General features: G+C 43.6%; 1 pseudogene; it reads left to right on the top strand.

Moving 5' to 3' along the window:
* The first annotated feature begins 6521 nt into the window (after positions 1–6521).
* LOC148161952 (putative NBPF family member NBPF5 pseudogene) lies at positions 6522–9715 on the top strand (annotated as a pseudogene).
* Positions 9716–10368: the final 653 nt, after the last annotated feature.

Below are 10368 nucleotides of genomic sequence, written 5' to 3'. Positions count from 1 at the left end.
TTGTGATTGATGAAAGAACAAATGGATACATTGGACTTAGTTAAAATTTAAAACTTTTGTTCTTCACAAGACATTGGTGAGAGGATGAAAAGTCAAGTCACACATAGGGAGAAAATATTGATAAATTTCATATCTAATGAAGGTCTCCTAATAGAACACTGAAAGAACTCTCCAAAGACAATAGTAAGAAGGCAAACAATCCAATTTAAAAATGGGTAAAAGAAAAGTACCTGGGTGGCTCAGTTGGTGAAGCAGCTGCCTTTGGCTCAGGTCTTTATCTCAGGGACCTGGGATCTAGCCCTGCCCCCCTCTGTCAGTCTCCCCACTGACAGGGGAGTGTGTTTCTCCTCTCTCTGCCCTCCCCACCCCACCCCACACCCCCGCTCTTGCTCTCTCTCTCTCTCTTTCAAATAAGAAAATAAGAAAATAATTTGGGTAAAAGCTTTGTAGACAGTTCAGCCGAGAACATATATGGAAGGCATGTAAGAACATGACAAGATCTACACCATTAGTCATTAGCAAAATGCAAACTTAAAACACTATCTGCCAATTAAAATGGCAAAAATGAAAAGAATTTCCATTCCAAGTATTGGCAAAGATGTGTAGGAGCTGAAATTCTCATACACTGCTGATAGGAATGTTAAGTTCTACAACTCCTCTAGGAAATAGTTTGGAAATCTTTTTTTTTCTATTCAAGATTGATTTCTTTGTGTGAGAGGGAGTGAAAGTGAGTGGGGTGAGGGGCAGAGGGAGGGGCAGAGGGAGAGAATCTCAAGGGGATTCCCCACTGAGCATGGAGCCCTATTTGGGGCTTCATCTCATCACCAAGGAGATCATGACCTGAGCCAAAATCAATGTCAGACACTTCACCGACTCAGCAACCCAAGCACCCCAACAGCGGCGACCTGCTTCAAAATATTAAACCTCTCTACCAAACCCCCTGGCATAGGCCACCACCATTCCATTCAAATGAAAAAAAAGAGTGATATATTCATAAAAATCTATTGATAGAAACTCTATTTTTAATTGCCATTCTAATCCATTCACAGGTAAATGACCAAAAGAAGTTGTGGCATATCCAGTCCAAGGAATACTACTTGGTTTAGCAGAGTAATCTCTTCACATACATAACAAAATTGGTAAAGATTTTATTTTTTGCTCAGATAATTTTTCTGAGCAAAAAAAACATCAAAGCAAAATAATGTCCATAGCATATGATTTCAAAATATAACACCTTAGGAAATGGAAATAATTCTATTGTAACTGAAAGCCAATCAGTGGTTTCCTGAGGTGGGAATGTGAGGGAGGACTTGGCCGGAGCACAAGGAAACTTTCTGGGGTGATAGATATATCCACTGTGTGGGTGATGCATATATATGTTCAAACGGACTAAACTTTAGACTTTAATTATATACACTTTCTTGCTTGGAAATTATATCTCAATATGCCCGTTGAAACAGTTTAAATTACAAAAACAAAAAATTTCATACCCTGACATTCAATAAATGATTTTATATTTTCCAAAAAGTTCAACCGTATGTTTTTGCAAGCTTAAAGTAGGCAATGAATTATTTCTTTGGATATGAAAATGAATTGATCTATCTTTATCTTTCTATATGTAACTCTCGAAGAAAGACAACCTTAAGAGAACATAAAGGGAAGCCACAGTATAGAAGTATGTTTATGTCCTACAAAGGACCATTCTCTAGAATTAGATATCATATAGTCTGATAAGATAATGAACACAATACAATAATTGGTCAAAAGATTTGAATAGAAACTTCAGGAAACAAGATATGGGAATGGTTCATTAGCACATGAAAAGATGCACAATGCATTGGTCATGAGGGTAAAAAGTCAGTACTGCAATGAGGTATCATTGCATATCTGTTGGTATGGCTAAAGTCAGAAAGTCTGAAATCTCACATAAAACACCTGGATGTCTCATATAGCTGTGGGAATGAAAAATAGTACAACCACTTTGAAAAGCTGACTTCCAGTTACTTATAAGATTAAACAAATACAAATCCTATGGATAGTCATTCCATTCCTAGGTATTTACACAATATGTCTACAGAATTATCAGCATATGAATGTGTGTAATAGCTTTATTATTATGCCCCAATTATGACTGCCCCAAACTGGAAGTGACACAAAAGTCCAGTGACAGATGAATGTATAAACAGAGACGAAACACTTGAAATCCTACCCAGCAATAAAAATGTCATGAAGTATTGGTGCATGTAGGAATATGGATGAATTTATTTTTTTCAAGATTTTATTTCTTTATTTGATAGAGTGAGAGAGCACAAGTGGGGGGGTGGCAGACAGAGGGGGGGAAGCAGGCTCCGTGGGGAGCAGAGAACCCCACACGGGGCTTGATCCCAAGACGCTGAGATTAAGACCTGAGCTGAAGGCAGACGCTTAACTGACAGAGCCACGCAGGTGCCCTGGAATATGGATAAATTTTAAAATCATTGCACTGCACTGTATGATAGAAAGCAGATATAAAAGAGGATATATATATGTATTTCCAGTTATATGAAGTTGTTAAAACTGCAATGATCTCTAGTATCGTTGGTTCCCTGGGTGTGAGGCTGGAGGCAGTGATGGACCGCAAAGGGGCACAAGGGAAGTTGTGAGGTAGTGGAAATGCCCTGTATCTTGACTGTAACAGAAGTTTCATATGACCTCACTGATATGAGGAATTCTTAATCTCAGGAAAAAAACTGAGGGTTGCTGGAGTGGTGGGGGGTGGGAGGCATTGGATGGCTGGGTGATAGACATTGGGGAGGGTATGTGCTATGGTGAGCGCTGTGAATTGTACAAGACTGATGAATCACGGATCTATACTTCTGAAAAAATTAATGCAATATATGTTAAGAAAAAAAAAAGAAGATAGCAGGAGGGGAAGAATGAAGGGGAGTAAGTTGGAGGGGGAGACGAACCATTAGAGAGGATGGACTCTGAAAAACAAACTGAGGGTTCTAGAGGGGAGAGGGTGGGGGATGGGTTAGCCTGGTGAAGGGTATTAAAGAGGACACATTCTGCATGGAGCACTGGGTGTTATGCACAAACAGTGAATCATGGAACACTACATCAAAAACTAATGATGTAATGTATGGTGATTAACATAACAATAAAAAATTATTTTAAAAAAATAACTGTATGCTTTAAAGCCATGCAGTCTATTGTACCCAAATTATACCTTAAGTAAGTTGATTTCACAATCTATTGTACCTCTCTGCAGGGACAATTAGTAGTGAGAAAATGAAATTCAGTAAAACGCAATAGAGATTAGCATCCAAAATTATTAAATGCTTATGAATATATAAAAATGAAGCAGACCCAAGACCCCTAAAAACTACTGCTGTGAGAAATTGAAGAAGACTAGTAAACAGAGAAATAGGTAGCATGTTCATTGATTGCAAGACTCAGTTCTGTTAGGATAACAAAGTAACATTATTTTGGTAAATATTGCTGTAGATATTTGTAAAGAAAATGACAAACCAATTTTACAATGTATATGAAGGGACGCCTGGGTGGCTTAGTCGGTTAAGCGTCTGCTTTCAGCTCACGTCATGATCCTGGCATCCATTCTTTAAAATGCAAAGGCCATCTACAGCCCAGAAATGATTATTTTCAATGTATGTATGTGACTAAACACTCATCCAAAATATGTCAAGAACTCTTATAAATCACAAAGAAAATGAGAAACAACCTAGTGTATTAATGAGCAGAAATATTTTAAAAAGCCCATCCCAAAAGAAGATATCCAAATGATTAATAAGCATATGAAAACCCAATAGGATATCTGCGAGATTGGTTTCTTTCTTTTTCTTTTCTTTTTTTTTTTAGTGGACCCCGACACAGGGCTCCGATTCGCAACCCTAAGATGAAGACCTGAACTGAGATCAAGAGTTGGATGGTGCCCCCAGAAATGGTTTCTAATGCACCCTCCTCTCTTCACTAGATATGTGGCCTTGGGGAGGTTTGTAATCTTCTTGAGTTCTTGTTTTTTTTTTTTTTTCTTTTCTCATCAGGAAAATGATAGCATCTTAATAATAAGATAGTTCATTGGATTCTTTACGATCACCCGGAAGTTTACATGAACTGTACTTTTTGCTAAGAATGTATTGACCTTGAATTCTCCTTTATACATCTTTAAAAGCACAGACAGACAATTGGCAAGGAATAGACAAGTTGTTCTAAAATTTCACCTTTTCTAGAGAGAAATCATATATATAATAGAAAATTGGAGAGGAACGAATTTGTATTGAACAACTTTCCCAATACCCTGAAGCATGTCTACTTTCCATTAAGACCGGAGATGAAAGTCTTGACTAGGTCCAACTCCTGCAGTCTTCTTGGTCTGGAGGGGTCTGAGAAAGTCCATTCTAGACCTAGAAAGATCTGGACTCCTGGACAAGTGTTCCTCAGAAAGATAATCAACTACTTACCTCTAAAAGCCCTGAGCAATTTGTGAAACTGTGGGTGAGGTTCAGACCAGCTCAACTCTATAAGCAGGACTCTCCCCTGAATCAAAGCTGGAATATTGATAGATATCATTTCCAAAATCTCTGGTATAGGTCATGGCATGCTCCATAGGAGAGAAAACAGGCACATGAATATCAATTGAGAGAAATATCAATCAACACACAGAGCCATTATTAAATAATGTCCACCCCCACTACAACCCAGGAAAGTTCTCATTCAAAAGCCATGTTTTAAGGAATATGTAGTTAGAAATCTTCACGATTTGGGGCTAGAAGCCAGTTTCTTTAATGGACAAGCAACTCCAAGAATAAATAGATAAGCTGGATTTCATCAAAATTACAAGCTTTTTGTTTCAGAGGACACTATCAAGGAAGTGAAAAGACAATGCATGGAATGGGAGAAATTTGCAAATTGTATATCTGATGGAGGTCTGCTATCTAGAATAAATTAAAAAAAAAACGATACAACTAAGCAGTAAAAGACAGCCAATTAAAAAAATGGGAAGAAGAGTTTGAGTCGACTCTCTCTAAAGGATAAGACCAATCTAACAACAAATACTTGAAAAGGTGCTCAATAACATTAGTCATTAGGAAAATACAAATCTAAAGCACAGTGTGATCCCTCTTCCCCCCACTAGTATGACTTAAAAAAAAAAAAAAGATAATGTATGCGTTGGGAAGATTGTAGAGAAATGGAATTCTTACACCTTCCTGGTGGGAATGTCAAATGGTGTAGTTGCTTTCCTTTGAAAAAGAGTTTGGTAGTTTCTGAAAAAGTTAAATATAGGGTTACATATGATCTAGCAATTCCACTCCTAGGTATATAGCTAAGAAAATTGAAAATATATGTGAACATAAGGGGAAAAGAAGACTACATAACACATAGATGCAGGAAGAAGAATACTGAGAGAGTTAGAATAGAAAACAGTTTCATAATCAATTGCATAAATTAACTTTGGTTTTTCCCCTGTGTTTTGGGGTGTGTGTGTGTGTGTGTGTGTGTGTGTTTTGCTGTAAAGAAAGTTTCCTTTACTACATATTGTAAATGGAGGAAGATCCAAATAAATTTAAAAGCTTGTCAAATACAAAGGAAACAAAGATAACGAAAGTGCTAGCATGCTTCTCTTGTGTTTTTAACGCACAGAGGAAAAAATAAAACACTAAAAGACACAGGGAAGAACATCATGACAGTCTAAGACATTGGAATCTATCCCTTATTATAAAAGCCTTAAGATCTGTTTGCCCTTAAAGGCAAGTGGGATGAGTTCATGACAGCCCTAAGAAAACCCGTTGGGAGGGGTGCCTGAGCAGTTCAGTTGGTTGAGCATCTGACTCTTGGTTTAGGCTAGGGTCATGATCTCACGGATGGTCAGATTGAGCGCCTTGTCCCACTCTCTCCCTCTACCCACCCCCCATTCTCTCTCTCAAATAAATGAAGATGAACAAAACAGTAAACTACTTGGGAAACTATTTCTGCCTTGGTGATTTATACACACACAAGAATGAACAATCAGAACTATGCTGAGATAATTTTTTAGAAAGAGATGGGAACTGTGGTATCAGCACAAGGGTAGACAGCAACTGAGAGTGGCCAGTGAGGGGTGGTTCCCATCAGTGGGGACCTTCGGGGGGACCGGGCAGTCTTGTGTATCAGCACGGCCTTGGCAACTGGAAGGCAGCAGCTCCCCAGGTTCCATGTCATCTCGGACGTTCCAACTCTGTTATTTCAAGTGCAGACCGTTACCTGGCATTCTGAGTGCTCCCTCTGTCATTCCGTTTGGAGTGTGAGCTAGGGGCAGTGCCTTCAGCTCTCAGCTGTGGCATCTTGAACCTTGGTTTTGTGGTTCCTGAATCTCAGGTGCTGTGGGGTGTTGTTCAAATTGTTCCCAACAGTAAGTAAAGACTTCCTGTATCCTCACCCCTCAGTCCTGATGAAACCTACTTGATTTCACTGGTTTTTAACCATCCTGTGTTTGGGTTTCTTCTCCTCAGTCCCCAGCTCTACCTCCTCGGCCACACGTCACCATGGCAGCACCTCTTGGCCCTCTGTCTGATCCAGGGGCAGAAATCAGCCTCCTGGAAATCAACCAGGAGCTTCAATCCCAGCTGGAAAAAAGCAAGCAGGACTTCCGAGACCTCAAGGAGAAATTCCTTATATCCGAATGTACTGCCTACTCCCTGGCCAAGCAGCTGCAGAAATACAGTAAGTCCTACAAGATCATGGCCACCAAAGACATGTCTGTCTGTATTCCTTCTGAGAAACTAAAAACCTCTCCAGATGCTGTCTTCTCTCTTCCAATGTCACATAAATTTCATTCTGACCACAATCCGGGAAATGTAGAAGTGGGTATTTTATCCTCAGTTTGCTGAGGATGGGAAAACTGAAGACAAAGAGGTTAACAGTGACATGTCAGGTGGGGTTAGAGTTAACATCCCAGTTCCTGCTTCCTGGTGCGGACACAGAAACGCCTGGTCCTCTCAGGATGGTCTCTGTGCTGTATCAGATCCTGCATGCCTGCAGGCCTAAGTGTCAGGGACTAAGGAACTCTCTCAGGTCCCGCTTCTCTGAGGTCCCATTGGTAAAGCACCAAGTTAGTTACACTGGGGAAACATCCTGATGGCACACCCGGGGGCGAGAGGGAGGGTAGCAGGTGACACTACCTGCTTTCAAGGAGATGGAAGTAGTAAGTGGAAAGTGGAAAGAAGGTCTCCTTTCCCCCTAAAACTGTGGTATCTGTGAGTGACGCCATCCACACAGTGACTTCCCTTGTGAGAGGGAACCGGTGCAGAGCCTCTGCTTCCTGAGTCCACGGAGGCCATTTGATACCCACTGGCAAGGGTGAGGGTGTTTCAGGGAACATCACGGTCTCTCCCTGAGCTGGGGACCTTCAGACGTGCAGGATGGCCAGCAGGTCCAGGCCTGGGCCAGGAGACATGTGGCCTAGTGAGAAGGAGGGTGAGTGGGGGAGACCACAGCCCCGGGAACCAGCCAAGCCAGGGTGTGGGGCAGGCCTTCCCCCACAGTCAGCCTGAAATGGGGAGCTCAGCTGCCTGTTCATTAGGAGGGGCCTGCGCTGGCAGAAGGAGTCATGAGAACGGGGCACGTGCACAGCCGAGCGATAGGAAGGAATCCTGACAACTCTCAGCCCGCATTTTTGTCATTTTCTCACAATTTGCTTTCAATAGAACAAGGGGAGGTGTAATTAAAAACGAATGACGCAGAGAAAAAAAAAACTGAGGCATGCTTTTTACGAAAGGGAAGAGATGATGAACTTTCAGGGAAGGACAAGCAGTTTTGTTTACAACTTTCCTGAAAATCATCACATAAGTGTGGGAAACCAGTTGTGAAGATGATGCAAACAGATATCACCTGAGGGCGTGGGGTGGCGGTAACACAGCACAGGGGAGAAAAGCATGGGTTGTAGGTCAGTCAGCCTGGGCTAAATCCATGGTGCCCAACGTCCTGTGCCTCAGTTTCCTCCTTGTTAACCTGTTAGTGTTGTGGGACCTACTTCTCTGAGTCAGAATGAATACTGAGTAATTTCTTGTAACGCTCTAAGAGCAGAACCTGGAACTGTGTAACTCTGTTCATCATTCTACTGCTTCTCATAACACAAACTGTATTAGGATTGGGCCATATTCCTCTCCGGTGCTTCTGGTTTTATGCATTGTGGTTTCCACAAGTGTAACCGGATGAATTTTTACCTTTGAGATACTTGCTCAGTATAGAAATCCCAGCTCAGGGGACCCATCAGTCCAGTAGCCCTGGGGGCCTTATGTCATGTCCCTGCTTAGTGTTTCACTTAGGAGTCTCCAAGGCTTGCTAGAGTGACCATGATCAGGGGAACCCAAATTCTGACTCTACCAAATACCAGTTCATCACCGTGTCCAGTTCCTCTCTGTGCCTTGGGGCTGTTCTTTCCTGGGCTCTGAAACAGGGAGTAATCGACTGCCCTGTAGTTGGGAGGCTGAAGAATGTGATGTGGAGCTCCCAGCGCAGAGCCAGGTGGCCGGGGTTCCAGTTGTCCTAGGATGGACCCTGCCTCGTCCCTTGAAGGCAGCGAGCACAGCAGCATGTCCAGCTTTCCCCTGAGGCAGGCGTCTCTGTTTCTCAGAGTGTGAAGAGTCCACCGACCTCATCGAATCCGTGCTGGGAGAGAAGGTGCAGTTTGAGAAGGGGAAGCAGGCAGACACGGTGGCTGAGAAGCTCAGGTAAGGAAGGCTCCATGTGGGAGGCTGCAGGGACGCTGTGGGCATCTTTGACTTGGGGCAGCAACAAGTCTGGGCCAGGAAAGGGCAGAAACGTCATGGCAGGCACGTGACCCAAATATTTCTAAAACAACTAAGACAACAGTGATTGGTAAATGATGGACTCCAATGACTCAAAGTCTCGCTCTCTCTCTGGAAAAAAATATCAAAGTCCCCAAGTTCAAGGGAACAATTCGTGGCTTTTAGCACATTCACAGTGTTGCGAGATCACCACCTCACTTACCTTTCACAGAGTCATGACCTGGCTGACCACAGCTTGAGCCTGCCATTCTCCTGAGCTCACCAGTTCACACCAGCTCTACTGGACATGCTTCTGCGTCTGGCGCTGTGTCCTTTCACTGCACGCCGCGCTGTGTGTAGTTTTCCAGGGAAACGGGTGTCCCCGAAGTTAGCAGCTGAAGGGACATCTCTCTGGCGTGTGCTTAGGAGAACCCCTGGCTCTGTTTACAGAAGGAAAAGGTGTAAGGGATGTGCAGGGTTCACGGCTCCTTTGGGGAAATTCTGCCAGAAATCATCACGAAAGATCTTATTGTCTGTTGTTCAACTCTTTGCATTTTAAAATTTTCTCTCTGCCCTGCCTTAGGCTATGTCATACCCTCATTAAAGACCAGGCTAAAGAGCTGACCCGTTTGTATCAGAAGTTACGGAAAGGGAAAGACGTTTCCCAACTGCTCAATAACCTCCTCGAGGACCTCCTCACCCATGATGACCCTGAGCATTCCCAAGGGCAGGGCTTCCAAGAGCAACTGGCTGAGGGGCGCAGGCTGGCCAAGTGCCTTGCCCGAAAGCTCAGCCCAGGTAAGGCGGCCACCGGCCCTGATGCCCGGAGCTGCGCCAAGGCCCTGGGCTCACAAGAGACTCCCCGCCTGGCCTCACGCCGTGTGCAGCAGCCCTCCTGGATTCCCCATAGCAAGTGGGGCCATGAGAGAACCAGGAGTGGAAGGTGGTAACAGAGAGCAGAAATGCACAGTGTGGAGGTAATAGTGCTCCACGTGTCTGCTTCCTCCCTGAGGGAATGCAGCCTTTGGAGCGGGAGGCAGCCTCCACCAGTCTTTGAGCCAGAGAGCAAAATGTGACAGGAGGATGCTTGTTAGTGTGCAAGGATCCCTGCACTAAGTGGGAGGTTCCCAGAGTCAGCGTGGTCTGTATTAATTGTGGGTGAGAAAGTGAGTTTTACTTTCTCCATATCTGTCTCCTCATCTGGAAAGTATATCAAATAACCTGTTGATACTGTAGTGATCAGATAGGGAAAATTCATGAATGCATGTCAGGAAAAAATAATGCTCCTGACTGTGTGGAGTTGGATGAGGTCCTTGATGCAGTAGGACTTGGAGGTGGGAGTGCTGTTTAGACGGGACCGCTTTTCGTAGACGGATGTCCCCTTGATAACACTGAAGCCCACGTGGGGGCCCTTGAAGTCCCCGGTGGAGGGATGTGGGACAGGGTGGTTGTCCTGTCGTGAGGGCAAGGAGGCGGCTCTATGTGAGAGCTGTGAACCCACAGAGAGTCTGTGGCTATGGTGGGACCTGTGGCACTCTGCAAGACACGGTGCAGAAATGAAGCTGACAAGCATTCCCTGATATGGACAACAAGAGCCGGTAGA

This window comes from Eumetopias jubatus, unplaced genomic scaffold, assembly GCF_037043125.1.
Source record: "Eumetopias jubatus isolate StellerSeaLion01/CBP00866 unplaced genomic scaffold, mEumJub1_p1.0 scaffold_32, whole genome shotgun sequence".
Lineage (NCBI taxonomy): Eukaryota > Metazoa > Chordata > Mammalia > Carnivora > Otariidae > Eumetopias > Eumetopias jubatus.
Note: the sequence above shows the minus strand (reverse complement) of the source record. Positions and strands in the feature narration are given on the sequence as shown.